General features: G+C 42.0%; 2 long non-coding RNA genes across 5 annotated transcripts in view; one reads left to right on the top strand and one right to left on the bottom strand.

Moving 5' to 3' along the window:
• LOC140696944 (uncharacterized) overlaps positions 1-14,573 on the bottom strand; it is a 252,242-nt gene extending 237,669 nt beyond the window's left edge. For all 4 annotated transcript variants that reach the window (XR_012073655.1, XR_012073656.1, XR_012073653.1 and 1 more), the window contains exon 1: positions 14,408-14,573. This is a non-coding gene — a long non-coding RNA (uncharacterized lncRNA). The remainder of the gene's footprint in view (positions 1-14,407) is intronic.
• On the top strand, positions 13,765-14,784 carry LOC140696942 (uncharacterized). The gene is made up of 2 exons (XR_012073651.1): positions 13,765-13,928; positions 14,435-14,784. It is a non-coding gene; the product is annotated as an uncharacterized lncRNA (long non-coding RNA).
• Positions 14,785-17,380: the final 2,596 nt, after the last annotated feature.

The raw sequence follows: 17,380 nt of genomic DNA, 5'->3' as shown, positions 1-17,380 counted from the left end.
ATCTGCTATCCCTTTACAGAGAAAATATACATATTCTTCCTAACCCAGATCAAAAACCTATCCAATAAGCCTCCAGTCTTTCGACAGCTCCTCTGCACCATTTCAATTTAAAAACAGAAACTCCACTTTTCTTTACTAAAAGGGAAAAGGTAATGCAATGCTCCATTCCCCTTGTCTTTGACAGTAGACTTTGAGCAGATTCTAAATGCCAAAGTCAAAAAAGTAGTCATAGTTCAGACTGTTGCTTGGACAGGAGGGAGGGAAAATCACAGATAAAATTCTAATGTGGCCAAATTACAGTGATCACTAAATGCTATCATTCAATGAGTGTCTGCTCCTAATTCAATTCCTGGGCCTCACCACGTGCCAGGCACTGCCCTCACACTGTATACATAGTTCCGTTTTGCTTCTCACAACAACCCCACATGGTGGATACTACTATGACCTGACTTTACGGTAGCAGAAACTGAGGTGCTGAGAGATTAAGTCAGTTGCTCAAGGCCACACAGCTGGGAAGTGATGGAGCTCACAACCACACCCAGTCAGCTGGATCCTGATCCCACACTCGGCCAGGATGCTATTCAGATGCTATTCAAACCGTTAAATACATTTATCTTCTCACCATAAACAAAGAGGTATTTTTATCCCCATTCTACAGATAAAGAATGTGTGTTGCACCTGGCCTAGATCCAAGAAGCTTGTCTGGAGGCTTGGACCAGAACTGATGCTGCTTGTGTTGGTGACACTGTGCTTTGGCTTCTTTAAGGAGCATTTTACAAGTCTCAGCTTGACAGTAACGGGTGAAGGCTGCTAAGAAAAAACAGGTAAAGTGAGAAGTCAGACTTGTACCCACGTGTCTCCACAGTGACAGGCTGCAATCCTTCATCAAGGTTATATGAAAAATAATGACATTCCATCTCCAACGGCCCAAATTTGGTCTTTGAGAGGAGTGAGCAGGGCATGGAGGTCATTGCTGAGATAAGGAGGAAAGCTTGGGAGCTACGAATAAAAAGACAATCAGCCTTAATTCGGCCAGAACCAGAATGTGGAATGGTCATTACCATTTATTCAACAAACATTTTAAAGCACCTACTATGTGCCAAGACCCATGGTGGATGCTGGGATACAACGACAAACATGCTACAGTCCCCTCCAAAAGTTGGGAATATCTCTCCTGGATCCTCAGTGGAAGATGATTTTAAAAGAGCACAAGTGAACAGACACCAGTTCTTTGAACAGAGACAGGAGAATGGTGATGGTATGAATGACATCCCTGGGGGCCACTCTGTGGCCATACTAACACTCCTCACGCTGTAGCTGGGGCAGAAGGCAGAAGCACACCCAGCTCTCATGATCTTTCCCTTTTACTTCTCTTCTGGCAAGCATTTACAACAATTGCCTTCTCTCCTGAGGCCTGGGGTGGGGATGAGGTCGGGAGAGAAGGAAGGTGGTTGTCAAAAAAACAAACCCTTAGTGGTGCCATTTTAGGGCCTGAGTGATTCAGAAGTTTTCCTTTGGTACGTTAAGCTCAGGTTACATAAGAATAGCACATCTGCTCTAAATCATGATTCCTTTCCTCCATCTACACCCAGCCTGGGCAAATCTTTCAAATTATAACGATCCAGAAAGAGTGCTGAGTTTGTTTTTATTTTTGCTATATGGGTATTGTGGAGGGAGTGAGAAGAGAATGTCGTGCAAAAGGCCACTCCTAGAGAGATTCCTGAAAAATTTTGGTCAAGATTCCCTTCCTCCACCAAGTTTTTCTATGCCGGGGAGATTCACTTCTATAGTGGAGAAATCTGGGGCTCACTAACCTCAGAGAAGGCCCCGATGAAAGGACCAATGTACAAACAGCAAGCACAACAGTCACTGGGTGGAAACGTCTCAGGGAGGAGGTGTCACAAAAGGCGCCGAAGCTGCTGGCATGTAGGTACCAGTGTATTTACGCTATGGTGCTAATTTCGGGGCCAGCTGCCAGCTGCCAGCCCCACCTCTCCCCAGCTGCTCTGCACAGCGAAAAGCCTAAATATCACTCAGTTTGGCACATCCAAAGGAGGCCTCTGAAGTGATAAAAAAAATCTCCCCCTTTCTCTAGTGGTAGAAGAAATTATCCCCCGAGTAAGGAGCCCAAACTGGCCAGAAACCCTCTATAAAGACGGCTCCTATTTTAATACAGAGCCCCATTTCAAAACAAGCAGAATCCTGATGCAGAATCCTGCCCAGTCCTGTCCACCCGTTAGGGCTTAGGGGCCCCCTTTCAAGCAGTCAGTACAATGATCATCTGCCAAGGGAAAGACACTATGCTATCAGTGGCTACGTCACTTCAACCAGCTGTCAGAATCACTTGGGGAGTTCATAATGCAGATGCAAGGCCATACCCCTGACTTATCAAACCAGAATTTCCAAGAGTGAGGACCAAGAATTTCTATTTAACAAAGCTCCCCATTTAGTTGTGATAATGATATTGCAGCTACATTAAAAAAGAGTCCTCAATTATTTCACAATACATACATGTATCAAATTGTCACACTGTACACTTTAAACTTGCACAATGTTATGTGATAATTATACAGCAATAAACCTGGGGGGAAAAAAGAGTCCTTATTTAAAAAAAAAATCTAACTTATGGTTACCAAGGGGGAAAGGGGGTGGGAAGGGATAAATTGAGAGTTCAAGATTTGCAGATACAAACTAATATACATAAAATTGATAAACAACAAGTTCATACTGTATAGCACAGGGAACTATGTGCAATATCTTGTAGTAACTTATGGTGAAAAAGAATATGAAAACGAATATATATATATATATATTCATATGTGACTGAAGATTTATGCTGTACACCAGAAACTGACACAGCATTGTAACCTAACTATACTTCAGTAAATATATATATATACAGGAAAAAAAATCTGACCAGAAATCTCCCCAGGTTGAGTCAACAGCTGACAGCCAAAGAACTTTTGTGGTAACTCCTCATACTCCTTGGAGCCTTTTCTCAAGAGTCTAACAGCTCAAAGGACCTGAAAGTAAATCTGCATTCAGGATTGAATGAGCAATAAGGCTTAAACACATAGGTTCCTGCATTTTAAGTGGACTCTGCCCTAAAGGAAAGAAATGACTTTCTAAGAATGGCAACTCAGATCCAATTACAGGGCTCCTGGGGACTGTTCCAATAAGAACATAGATATAGCACATATATGTCTGAGATATAGCCCAATCATCGCAACTCCAAATACCTTACTCCATCATCCCCATAAGCATTCACATGTTAAAAGCCACAGGCCCCAATCTTGGGTGTCGAAAGCATGTTTACCTTGCCCATAAAGTGGCCTCGATTTACCTGAAGTCCCAAAAATATTTTTTACTATGATCAAGACCACAAAAAGCAAAAAAACAAAACCAAAAACAGTGGAATTTTAAAATGATTGACTTATTTTTTTCAAATGAGGACTCAATCATGAATGGGTACTATAATTTGAAAATTAATACAGATTAATTCTTCCAGACGACCATATGAGACAGTTTAAGAACTTCAAATAGAGTCTATGGCTGGGGGAAGCTAGGAGCCGCAGGAAACATTTGGGGGCATTAATAAAAGCAAAGTGCCTGGCGTCTGAGCAAGAAAGACTGAAGAGACAGAGAGACAGGAGGAGAGAGGGGAATGGTGATGCCTGGGGAAGATTTCCTAGAGTTCCTGTACATTCTCCACTGCCAACGTCACGGCCAGAATCACAAGATAGGGATTCACGTCCCTCCAATTTCTAGTCTGAGCTTTGCTAAAATCTGCCATGTGGGCAAAGCTACAGAGCTCTGAACTGCCGGGGATCTGCGGGGGGGCCCACTGCTGAGCAGTGTGCTCAGAAACCACAAAGATGTCAATATCTGTTCTCTTCCAGGGCCCAGATCCACGATGGAGAGAAGGGAGTCTCGTAACAGGAATGAAGGGCCAGAAAATAGAGATGTGCTGCATTACAGCCTCATTAGCAAGATTTCCACAAAACAACTGGATCTGATTAAAGATAATTAAAATTCTCCCATTGCCTTGTGTAGGAAGATGGGGAAAGTCTTGCATAAGCTGGGAAGAGGTGGAAGTGACCAGAAGGCTTGAGAGGCCTGAGAAGAAACAGGAGAAGGTGAGATTAAATAAACCAGAGGAAAAAAGAGATAAGGACCAAAATGTAAGTAAGACATTCATTCAACAAGTATTTATTGAACACCTTTCATTCTTTTTATTCATTCATTTATTTTAATGGAGTTACTGGGGATTGAACCCAGGACCTTGTGTATGCTAAGTATGCACTCTACCATACTGAGCTACACCCACCCCTAAACACCTTTCATTTTTAAATTCCAAATTCCTATTCGAAACAGTCCAAATGCTGAGCCACCCCAAGCACGATCTTCAATATACTCTCCAATACAATTCTTGATTTCGCCAGTGCTTCCCCATTAACATACCCCATTTCCCATCCATGATGATTTCTATTTCCATGGTTTTGCTCATTTTGCCTGAAATGCTCTCCCCTTTTCCTTTCACCAATTCAAATCCTAACCATTCTCTAAAATCTAGCTGAAGCTGCACCTCCCCTGTGAACCGTGGCCTCACGTCATGCTTGTGCCACTCTTTGTGACATCTCAGTGAGTGTATCTTGCCTTCCACATAAACACTTGGTATTTTTCACTTTCAACTGTTCTCTTGTTTCTGGGTGACATGACAAAGAGCCCAGAGAAGTTGATTAATTAGGTAGAGATTAATTAATTTAAAATTAGAATGAGGAACTCATTTTCCTGTTAAAAAAATTATGTATCATTTATTAGGATTAGTTTTTACTGTATTAATAGTCATATGTGTAATCTAAAAAAAAGAGAAAGAAAAAAAGAGGACACTAATGAACTCATCTACAAAACAGAAAACAGACTTGCAGACATAGTAAACAATCTCATGGTTACCAGGGAAATTGGGTAGGAAGGGATGAATTTAGGAGTTTGAGATTTGCAAATGTCAGCCACTATATATAGAAATAGATTTTTTTTAATTCTTCTGTATAGCACAGGGAACTATATTGAATATCTTGTAATAACCTTTTATGAAAATGAATATGTATATGTATATGCATGCCTGGGATACTGTGCTATACACCAGAAATTGACACATTGTAACTGACTATACTGCAATAATTTTTTTAAATAGTCAATTGAAACCCTAATTGCTATTATAACACTTTATGGGAAATGTATTTTTAGCCCTCAACTAACAGCTTACAAAAATCTTTTAGAACAAACACATCTGTAAATAGGATATTGCTTCTGTGATGCAAAAGTAAAAGAACAATTAAAGTGTAGAATACAAGAAGTGTTAGGAATAGAGTAACAACTGCTTTGGAAGAAAACTGTAAGATGGGTGGGGTTTTTTGCAATTAAAATACAAAGCTTCTTGGCCTCCTTGCTCCTACAGGTAGTCAGTCACAGCTGGGCGTAAGAATTTCTACCTCCTCTTCTACACTTGACTCTTAAAGAGTTTAAGATCTCATTAAATTTATTTTTGTTGGTTAAGTCAGCACCAGAAGGCTATTCTGTTAAACAGTAACATTTAATAAAAAAACAGTAACTAGTACCACAGGTAAGAGCCTCCTTCATAAAACATGCGATGACCTTTCCCCCAGAAGACACGCAGTGGACCAATCAAGTGAGGCCCCTTCTTTCAGTTCCGAGCTCCCCTCGTGGGACTCTTGGGGTCAGCCAGGATTCTGAAAGTGCCCTGCCACTGCTGCCAGGTCTGCTCTCTATCACCAACACTTCTGCCTTTTGCTTGGACTGTGTTTTCTAGGGTTGCCTGTAACTGAGCCTAGACCTTGCCAGGAGCACTGCTTGATTCACAGCACTTGGCTGGAAGAATGAATAAAACCCAAATGAGTGTGGGTCATACTCTGTCGGAGCTTAGAATAACCTATTCTGAATAGTTACATGTTTACCAAGGTTTTCATTAAAATACTACAGCCCCTTCATATATTTAGCTTATAAGAAGCCAATTTGTTTTCCTCAAGACACAACATGCGCTTTAATATGAGAGGTATTAGTTCAGATTTTTTTGGATGGAACAACTACACTCATAATTTAATGGGCTTCTTTTATGAAGGGAGATGAAGTATTCCTGATCTGAATTAAGAAACATAATGAAGCGAGTCATTGGTGTCTTGAGTACCAGTCTTGGATCAGGGTTGGCCCCAGCTGCCACGTAGCTCATGTGCCCAGCCTCGGTAGCTCAAAGGTAAACATGAAGGATTCTCCATATCAGTTAGTACCAGGATCCCCTTCCTTCTAACAACAGCAAACCATTCAGAGGGACCTCTGCAAGCCAGGCTTGCAGTTAAGGTTAAAATACCAGCTTCTTCCCTACCCAGATATGTAACTTAGGGCAAGGTACTTCCCTTGGTTTCCTCATCTGTAAACTGGCCACATTAATAGCATTTTCCTTGTAAAACTTCTATGAGCATTGAATTAGATTGTGCCCGGAAGATGGAGTGACTAGAATGAAGAAAGGGAGCCTGGCATGGTGCTGGCTGTTTCTTGGGTGATACTATTGGCCTTAAGCACAGAGAAAAACAGTCATCTACCTTATTCCATTTGCCAAGTCACACAGCTTCTAATTTTACTCCCTCTCTCCACTATTAAAGCTAACAAAATATGGTTAGAAGCCCCATCTTATTACAGTTTTCAGGCTGGTTATTCTATTTCCTCTAGCTTCTCTACCAGCTGACAGCAGAAATGAAAGCAAGGAGGGAGGGAAGGGGAGACATAAAAGCAGTTCTCTGACCTGGCCAAGGAGGTCCTCAGAACAGACCATGCAGAGACTCAAATCTTACAGCTGGAAAAATCAGTAGCCACATTAGCAGAAATATAGCTAATGCGAACCCTTTAAAACCAATGGGTGGTCTGTCTCAGAACTTAAGGATACCCAGAAAGAGTCAAAGCCAGTAATCCCATTTCCCCTACTAATTCAAACTTCACTCCAACCCAGCAGCTCCAAGTCTCAACTTAAATATGCAATGGCATGCCTTTATTTCAAACTTCCATGGGCCACTGAAAGATGTCTACTGTATGGGAAGAAACCACAGAGAAAAGTAAGAAAGCTGGCCCCTTTGGTTTGACAGAAAATATACAGATCATTGGCCTGGGGCCCTTGGAAATTTGAGGGGGAAAAAAGACAGAGAAAGAGAGAGAGTAAGTGATAAAACATTGGTGTTTCCCATGGGGGCTCCAGGAGATGGAAGGTAACTATCAAGAAGAGAAACATAGCCCCACCTATGAAAAAAGAGGCCCTGGCAGATCTATGCATTCCCCTTACAAACATTTTCTAACCATTCCACAAGCAGAAAGGAAGACAAATCTGCCATTTCCCCCGTGTTCTTTTGTCCCTGGCAAGCTGTGAACACAGCAGCACTGAGAGTCTCTGAAGTTTCGGCAAGAGCAATTGATAAATCTGTGAGTGGTCCTATGAGTAGTCAACTGTCGTGATGCAGTTTGCAGAATCCCTTGCCCCTGAATCCACCCATTTCACGATTCCAACCCTCATTTGTCAGAACTTCAGTGATAGATGCTTTACTGATTCCTCTCCATCCAAATCAGCCCTCGCTAGCTCCAGAAGACACTGGCTTGGCTCCAAAGATAAACAATTCTCTGGCTCATTGAAACTCTCAAAACATCTGTCTGACAAGGCCTCTTTGGGAACGTTGCCAAATTTTCCATTTTGCCCACCACTGTATCCCACTGAGCACTCACTCTCAGGATTATTCACAATTCTCATGAGATCTCAGAAAGAACAGATTTCTTGCATGCTACGTGAAGGATAAACTATATTTGCTCTTAAATAAAAAAAAAAATTCCCAGAAGACCAACTGGCATTGTCTTTTAAAGCTGACCATTTTTATACCCCGCAGCTCAGCATTCCTTTTCTGTATACGCACCCAAGAGAAACATATATATATACCAGGAGACAACGTTCATAGTATTGAACAGTATAGTACTACAGAACTGGAAATAACCAAATCAACAGTAGGATAAGGAAGTAAATGGTAATTTATCAACATAATGAAATATTATACAGCAGAGAACATAAACTACAGCTATATTCAACAACACAGAAAAATTTTAGTATCATAATGTTGAATGAGGAAAGTAAATTCCAAAAGACTTCATATAGTATGGTGCCCTTTATCACTAAAAGTAAGTAATACTTTGTCATAAACCAAGAAAAAAAATCAAGTAAGTTAAGAAATGCCTCCAAAAGCAGGGGGGAAAGACTGAATAAGGAAGAGTAGTTGATGTAAGTTGTTGGTTATGTTCTAGTTTCGGCATGGGTAAGAGTTTACAGAAGTTCATGTTACCACATAATGAGTTTTTTATAAAAGATCATGCAAACACAAATGATTATAATCTATAAAATAAAAATAAGGAAGTGATGACCCCATAAGTATTCACTGAGCCTTTGCATTGAATATAAATCTAACAATAGCATCTTTGGAGCAGTAGGAGAGAAGGTTACAAACCCCTACAGTGGCTTCCCCGCTGTTTCTCTCCCTGGCATGTTCAGAATTTATTCTTCACAATAAAATGAAGCTACCATTCAGGATAATATTTTACAGGGAGGAAAAAAAAGTCCCAGTAGTTCATGATCTCTCATTCAGCTGCAATTTTGTCAATGACAATTTTGTCAGCCTCCAACAGAGCAAAGCAGAAGATTGCTCTCTCTTTATCCTTATCATGTTTATTTTGCTGGCCTTGGGCAATGCTAAAGCAAGTTTAACAGAGCCTGATTATCACTCTGTAAACCCCAGTCTTCTTGCTTGTTGCAGCAAATAAAACTAGCTTCTGTACCTGCCTTCTGAGCCATTGTGGCTACCCAAGATCCAAGGAGATCTGAATGTGGTCAACCTGTTTGGCAAAACCCAGTAGAATCAGAGCAAGACGAGCTAACCCAGAAGAGAGCCAGATGCGGGCTGTGAAGTTCCTTCTTTGAGGAGTTCCCTGCCTGCCCCTCACATCAACCAGAGATGCTCATCGGGGCCTCCCCTCTGCTCACCGCTATCTCAGAGGTTAGTAACGTCATGATCACTCTTACAGTTGCATGGAAGAAACTGGTTAGGAAGAAATCGTTCTGTTTCACTGTGCATTTTCAAATCACTCAAGGAAAACTAAAATTATCATTGCTAAAATAATTGCCTGATTTAGGACTGTTTAGTCTGTTGCCTTCTGTGTGGAAAATGATCAACTGAACCGACTGTATTTCTTGTACTATTTCAGTGCCAAAGTAGAAATGCTTCCACTCTTTGCCCCTCCACATTGAATATAATTAGTTTCTGCCATTTAGGAGCGAACTTTCTGTTCGGAAACCTGAGATCTTCTCTCAATTAACCCTCATGTGAATAATATGAGCACCATTAGTTATCCATGTTACCAATGGCAATACTTGGTATTTTGGAGCAAAGAAGCCCTGTTGGGAAAGTGAGCTTTCCGGAAGTCTGTAATTCGTGAGAAATTGGCACAAATGCAGGTTGCCTGGACCTGAGAACTCCTTTCTCTGCCTTCATTTCATCTGCAAGACAAGGACATTCCTATGTGCTACCTACTTACTCATCAAGACGCTATGAGCATAATGAGCTGCTGGGACGGTAAGTTTCTTGGACGACAGCCACTAAAATGCAATGACAACTGCCTCCCAGGATTCCATTTGCAAACTCAGATGACAAGTTTGTAACCTCAGTGTGAATTCATTAAGTTCTTGTCATTTATTATGCAGAGAACACATTTTAAGCCACCTCTCTGAGGAAGCAAAATGCAGCCGGTCAGACCAAGGGCATATCTCCTTTTTTGTGTGTGCTTTTCTTTATTGTGCTTCACAGATATTGCCTTTTTTTGTTTGTTTAACAAATTGTAGGTTTGTGGCAACCCTGCATTGAGCAAGTCTATTAGTGCCATTTTTCCAACAGCATTTGTTCACTTCATGTCTTTATGTCACATTTTGGTAATTCTTGTAATATTTCAACATTTTAAATTATTTTTATATTTGTTATGATGATCTGTGATCAGTCATCTTTTATGTTATTATTGTAATTGTTTTGGGGTGCCACAAATTGACCCATAAAAGACAGCAAACTTAATCCATTAATATGGTAAAAAGCTGACAGGCTGAAGTCTAGGCCTCTTGCTCCAGATGCCAAGGTGTGAATGCAAAGGAAAAGTTCTTAAAGAAAACGAAAAGTGCTACTGCGGTGAACACACGAATGATAAGAAAGTGAAACAGCCTCATTTCTGATACAGATAAAGTACTCGTGTTCTGGACAGAAGACCAAACCAGCCACAACATTCCCTCTTAAGCCAAAGCTGAATTCAGAGCAAGACCTAACTCTCTTCAATTCTAGAAAGTCTGAGAGAAGCAAGGAAGCTGCAGAAGAAAAGTATGAAGCCAGCAGAGCTTGATTCATATGGTTTGGGAAACGAAGCCACCTCCATAACATAAAGTGCAAGGTGAAGCAGCAAGTGCTGATGTAGAAGCTGCAACAAGCTATCCAGAAGATCTAGCTAATGTCATTAATGATGGTGGGTACACTAAACAAAAGTTTCAGTGTAAATGAAACAGTCTCCTATGGGAAGAAGATGCTATCTAGGACTTTTAAAGCTAGGGAGGAGAAGTCAATGCCTGGCTTCAAAGCTTCAAAGGATAGGCTGACTGTCTTGTCAGGGGCTAAGGCAGCTGGTGACTTTAACTTGAATCCAGTGCTCATTTACCATTCTGAAAATCTTATGCCCCTTAAGAATTATGCTAAATCTACTCTGCCTGTGCTCTATAAAGGGAACAACAAAGATATAACATCTGTTTACAACATGGTTTACTGAATATTTTAAGCCCACTGTGGAAACTCACTGCTCAGAAAAAAAGATTCCTTTTAAAATACTACTGCTCATTGACAGTGCTCCTGGTCCTCCGAGAGTCTGATGGATGGACAAGATTAATGTATTCATGCCTGATAACACAGCATCCATTCTGCAGCCCATGGATCAAGCCAAGATTTTCAAGCCTTATTATTTAAGAAATAGGTTTTGTAAGGGTATATTTGCCATAAATAGTGATTCCGCTGATGGATCTGAGCAAAGTAAGTTGAAAACCTTCTGGAAAGGATTCGCCATTCTAGATGCCATTAAGAATATCTGTGATGATTCATGGGAAAAAGACAAAATACCAACATTAATAGGAGTTTGGAAGATGTTTCCAAGCCTCATGGATAATTTGAGGGGTTCAAGACTTCAGTGGAAGAAGTAAATGCAGGTGTGGTAGAAATAGCAAGAGAATTAGAAGTGGAGCCTGAAGATGTGCCTGAATTGCTACAAGTTCATGATAAAACTTGAACAATGAGGAGTTGCTCCATAGGGATGAGCAAAGACAGTGGTTTCTTGAGATGGAATCTACTCCTGATGAAGATGTTATGAAGATTGCTAAAATGACAACAAAGGATTTAGAATATTACACAGACTTAGTTGATGAGAGAGTAGCAACAGGGTTTGAGAGGATGGCTTCCAATTTTGAAAGAAATTCTACTGTGGGTAAAATGCTATCAAACAGCATTGCAATGCTATAGAGAAAGCATTAGTGAAAGAAACAGTCAACTGATGCAGCAAAGTTCATTGTTGTCTTATTTCAAGAAATTGCCACAGCCACCCCAACTCTTCAGCTGTCTTCTCTATTTTAGCATCCTTCCTCCCTTCCAGGGTTCCCTATAGTCTGTCTATGCCAAAAGACCCACCTGCACCCCAGAGGACACTCTGCTTACCCACTATACAAGAACCTCCTCTTTGCTAAGCCTAAACTGCTATCCCTGCTCAAAGGAGAAAAGGGCAGGGGGACGTTAGCTTTTTCACGGGGGGCCATTTTTATTTGTTCTGCCACTACATAAACCATTATTTATTGTCAGGAAAAGAAACACTCTCCTTCCCTTTGGACATGAGGGATTGCTAAGTTACAGGCCCATAAATGATGTTCTGTGTTCCAATGGCTTCTTCCAAAGCAGCACCCAAGAAACAAGCTCCACTCAAGTACACTGTGTACCTCCCACCCCTACCCTCAACTCGTCAAGGGAGCCACAATCAGCTCCAAGTGACACCAGTAAGAGATATCCTCAGGCTTATCTCCCTAAATCTGGTGGTTGAAGAGAAGATAATCTGAGGGTATCTTCTGCCTTCTAAAAGTAAAAGACTGATGACTTGGCATTTTGATTATTCACCACCCACCAAGCAGGCTTTCCAAAAACTCCATAAGCAAACGACAGTGGAATGTAGCTGCCAGAGAACAAATTAATCAAGGCCAGCAGGAACCTGCTTAAGTAACAGATCAGCAAGTTTTCCAGAAATCCATCAGACTGGTACAATCAATACAATAGCCCAGACAGAAAACCACTGCAGACCTGATAATGTTTTCTGAGAGCTAACTTGGTTCCTGACGCTTACCGAATTGCCTCATGGTTACCACGGTTTTTATGGCTCCATTTAAACATAAATCAGTCCCCCTGGATACTAGTCACAACTCAAGTCTGTTTGCCCAAGCGTGCTTAGTGCCTGACACTGTTTTGCAGATAAAACAAAACCCTGAGATCCACTCCCTTGGCCACAGAGTGTGGAGAAAATCAGATCCCATTATTTTTTTTGCTTCATGCCTCCCATAAGAAATTCCACATATTCCCTTAAGCCCTAAATGTCATGTAGGATATTAAATGGAATTGCTTCTGAAATGTACACATCTATTTCTCAATTCTCTGTCAAATCAAGCTTTTGCTAATGGGCAAGATAACCCCAAGCTGACTCTATTGGCCTTCCGATCAGCAGATGAGAACCTGTTTTGATACGTTAACCCCCTCAGAGTTAGTCAGGCATTTATCCAGCCTCAGTGGGGTGAAGGGCATTTCACCCTAAGTTGGGAAAGCAATGGTGAAAAACTTGAAAGGGAATGGATGGCACTTCCTCTGTGTACATTAAGACATTAAGAAATATACAGTGAAATGGATTATTTTACAAATACACAGTCTCTCTATCTGGCACGACACAGACAAGGGGAAATGTGGCTTACCTATTTCTGCCCCCGTAAATCCTTTATTTCCTTTCCTGAAAATATCCAATGGCATACCAGCTGTGACCCAGTGTCTGATGTGTGTGTATATTTCAACTGTGTGTTGATGGTATTAAGAATCGAAGCATCCCTAAATCCACCTCACAGGAAGCCAGTCCATAGCTACTGCTATTAGATTACATTCTAATTATTTATTCTATATCCCTCTTCACACTATTATTCCAAGACCAACAGATCAGGATGTTTCACTGAATACTAATGCACTGTTCGTCAGTACTCTAGAGCTGCATTTAGTGTATCCTTGGACGGAGAGACCAATCACAGAATGAAACGGAAATCCACACTCCACTGGACATCACATTAGCATGTCTCTTCTTATTTCGGTCACAAAAAGTCATTTCTCAGTTGTCCCACATGAATATCCCCTTTACCACTTATCAATATGGATGAAGCCCAAATTACTCACTTTATGCAAAACAGTAAAAGTGAATTGTCCTTTCTCAAAAAAAAAAAAACAAACCCAAAAGCATAAAAGCAGGTGAACAGGCCACCTCTGCCCTTTTTCTTTGTAAAGGCAGCTCCTGTAGCTTTAACATATCTTCTAGAATGTACTGCCAGCCTACCTACGTCAGGACCAAACAGGAAACTTCCCATGGAAACAAGAAACTGAAGTTTAAGATGCAAGGGAAATGTCTCTCAGAAAGGCAACGGAACAGCAAATGATCCAGGAAAACAGCAAACGCCTGCCCACTTTCTCCCTAGAAAAGTTGCAGCTCAAGTCCTCTGGGCAAACTTCCTGATAGGATAGCAGGTGCCCAAGCTAGTGTGGGAGCCATGAACTATAGGAGAGAAGGATGGCTAAGGCTAGGATATTTTCCTTTGAGTATTTTTTTCTAATCACCTGCAGAGATTCATGCTATTTTTGGTTGGGGCCGATGACAGGCTATTAAAGTATTGGTTTTGCAACCGGTAATGTAAACACTCTGTCAGACCAGTGAAGACACCTGGCAAATATTTTATATCTAATAGTGAGGCTGAGCTCCTAATCATCCACCACACTGCATTCAGTCCAGCGCTCAGTGAGGGTTTGTTGATGGTGACAGCTCACATATATTGAGCTCCTATTATGTTCCAGATTCTTTTCTAAGCACTTTAAAACATTATTTCTAATAATTATCAAACTACCCCGTAAGGTAGTTGGAACCTATTTGTTAATTTTGTCACCAGCAAAGCCCATTAACAATTCCTGGGAAACAAAAATAGAAGCTGAGTAATAAAATGAAATCTAACCTTTTTTTTCCCTTGTGTTTCGTCTAGTTTCCATTGCTCACAGGGGGCTCATAGGGGAACTCTCATAGACCAGAGTTCCTGCTGAAAACGGCTGCGACACCGCAGCTCCGGGACTGTGTCCAGAAGCGTCTCGAACGATTCTCAACTCAAGATGGCGGCGGCAGGCGGTGTGCAGAGACTGCGGCGGCGCGGGGCACTGCGGGCTGGAGTCCGAGCTGCGCAGCTGCGCCCGCCCCACCCCTCCCCCACCAGAACTCCACCCCCGCCCCGCTGCAAAGCAGCCCCGCCCATGACCGGTCCGGAGACGGTGTGCTCTAGAGCACAAGCCCGAGCCTCCCTGTTCTCTGACCAAGAATAAAGCTTTCCTTTGCTACTGAGCCAAACTCGGTCTCCTTCTGTTGGCTCGAATGACACCAGGCAGGAGGACCCTTGTTGGGTCCCGACTTGAAAGGGTCCATCACAGTTTTATGTGTTAGCTTGACTACCCATAGTGTGCTCAGATTAGTTATTTCGGGGTGTGTCTGTGACAATGTTTCTGGATGAAATTAGCATGTGAATTGGTGGCAGTCAAGTAGATGGCCCTCCACAGTGTGGGTGGGCATCATCCAACCCACAGCGGGGCTGACTAGAACAGAAGGAGGGGAAGGAGGACTTTTTTCCTGCCTCACTGGTTAAACTGGGATGTATCTCATCTTCTCCAGTCTTCAGACTGGGATTCACACCAAGAGCTCCCCTGGTTCTCAGGTCTTTGAACTGGGACTGGACTGAATTCCACCACTGGCTTTCCTAGGTCGTCAGCTTGCGGATAGCAGGTCCTGGGACTTCTCAGCCTGCATGATCACGTGAGCCCGTCCCTCACGATAAGTCTCCATAATGTGTATCCCGTAGGTTCTGTTTCTCTGGAGAACCCTGATGAAGACACTATTATAAACAACACTGTGGCTCAGAGCAATCAATGAACTTGCCCAGACTAACAGCGAGAAGGTGGCAGAGGCAGTCTTTGAGCCAGGACCATGTGACTCCAAAGCCCATCCATGCTCTTTCCAAGACACCAACAAATATCCACAACAGTAAAGTGCGCTGAGTTCACTGGAATTTCCAGGCTAATAAAAAATGAGGCAAGCCAAAAGTTAAAATCTGGGCAAAATGTAAAGTTTACCCCTTTCAGTAAAATGGAAAGTCAGAGTCAGAATTACCAGCTGTTAAAACACTTATCATTAAGCATCTCTGCCTTAGCTCACAAAAGTCAACAATCCAGAAATTAAAGTGCAAGTACATTTACCTCCAAAGTTTAACACAGAAGACAGTAGAATAAGCTTCCAAATGTTTTAAACCCTATGTTGGGACTAGGAAGACCTGGATTCTACTCCTAGATCAGTTAAGTTATTGTGTGTCCCTAAGCAAGTAGCTTGACTGCCCTGGTCTCAGTTGTTGCCTGCAAATCGCAAAAGGATGGGATTTGATTCTACAGGATTTCTAAGTCCCCATCTTGATCTGAGGCTACAAGTTCTCATAACTGATACTAAGTGATCTCATTACATTCAGAGATTCAGAAAAGGTGCCTTACTCCCCACTTCATCCCAGAACTGAGAACTAACATCTCTCTATCCTGCATTGCCAGAGCCTCCTTTTTCCCCGTTCAGCCTTGGGATGCTTTACTGACACTGACGGAAGTGGGACAGAAAGGAACCAGAGTGCTTCTCTCCACCCTTCCTAATCACGACCCCTCACTAACTCCTGTCACAAGGCTGGAGAAGCCACCATGTCCCTAACTCACCCCATGCTGGCAACCATCCCATGAAGCAGGGGGCAGAAGGGTTCCCATCCATTTATGTGGATTTAATTAACAGTAGACTCACCAAAAAGGGTCTGTTGTTGAGGGCCAGCACTTCCCCTGCCTGTTTACTGACACCTCAACACAACCTCACAGTCTCCCGTTTGGCCACTTGCCTCCCACTCCTTCCAGTCACCTGGGCACAAAACCAAACCACACTGTTCTGTACAAAGATGTCCTTGAGTGAAAATTCAAAAAACAAGCTTACCATGTTACATGCAGGCTTTTTAAGCCAGCCTTATGCTAAATCACTTGGGTTTGGCTGTCTCTGTCTACACATCACACACTCAATACATCCCTGCTATTCAGAGAAATCTAGTTTCTCTCTCATCCAAATTTCAGCAGTGTGCATTTTAAGAGCCCTTTTCCCCTTGTTTATTTCTTCTTTCATCACCTCAAGGTATTTTATTCCTAAGAGCCTTGCTTTCCCATTCCATATTTTCTCACTCTCAATTTGCCAGTTATGTCCATTCCTTCTTCTGCCTTTTATTATTTTTCTTTCCTCTGGCAAAAAAAAAAAAAACCACCAAAAAAAACCCACCTTATTTAAGTACTGTCAAGAGTGCTACATTGTTTGTCCTTTCTCTCTTTACCTGCATTATTCGTCATTGGCCCTGGAGACAGAGGACCCCTTCTGCCATACTGGGATTTACCAAGAATATTTATTAAGCACCCACTAGCACACCTGCATGTATTAGGTGCTCTGTGCATGCTTCCTCATTAAATCCTCATAACCACCTTATAAAATAGCTTCTTCCCTAAAACAGTGCCTCTCTGATTTTAATGTACATATAAATCACCCAGCGATATTGGAACACATAGATTCTGATTTGAAGGTTCTGAATGAGGCCCGAGAATCTGCATTTTTGCAAGCGCCTGAGGGATACTGAAGATGCATGTCTGTGGGCCACACTGCAGGTGTGGCAGAACTTTTATGTGACAGACTGATGTGGCAATTTTGCTTACCTTAAGCATTTTGGTCCCTAGGGTCGAGCACTACCCTCTTCTTGCCATCCTCTCCTAAAATTGAAACCTTCGTTAAAAGGTCAACAAATTCATCATGGACAGGGAAGTGGTGACAATTTCAAAATGTTAGCTTGAGAGCAATGAAACGCAGAGAGAGAGAATGACACCAAAAT

The sequence above is a fragment of the Vicugna pacos genome, chromosome 6, assembly GCF_048564905.1.
Source record: "Vicugna pacos chromosome 6, VicPac4, whole genome shotgun sequence".
Lineage (NCBI taxonomy): Eukaryota > Metazoa > Chordata > Mammalia > Artiodactyla > Camelidae > Vicugna > Vicugna pacos.
Note: the sequence above shows the minus strand (reverse complement) of the source record. Positions and strands in the feature narration are given on the sequence as shown.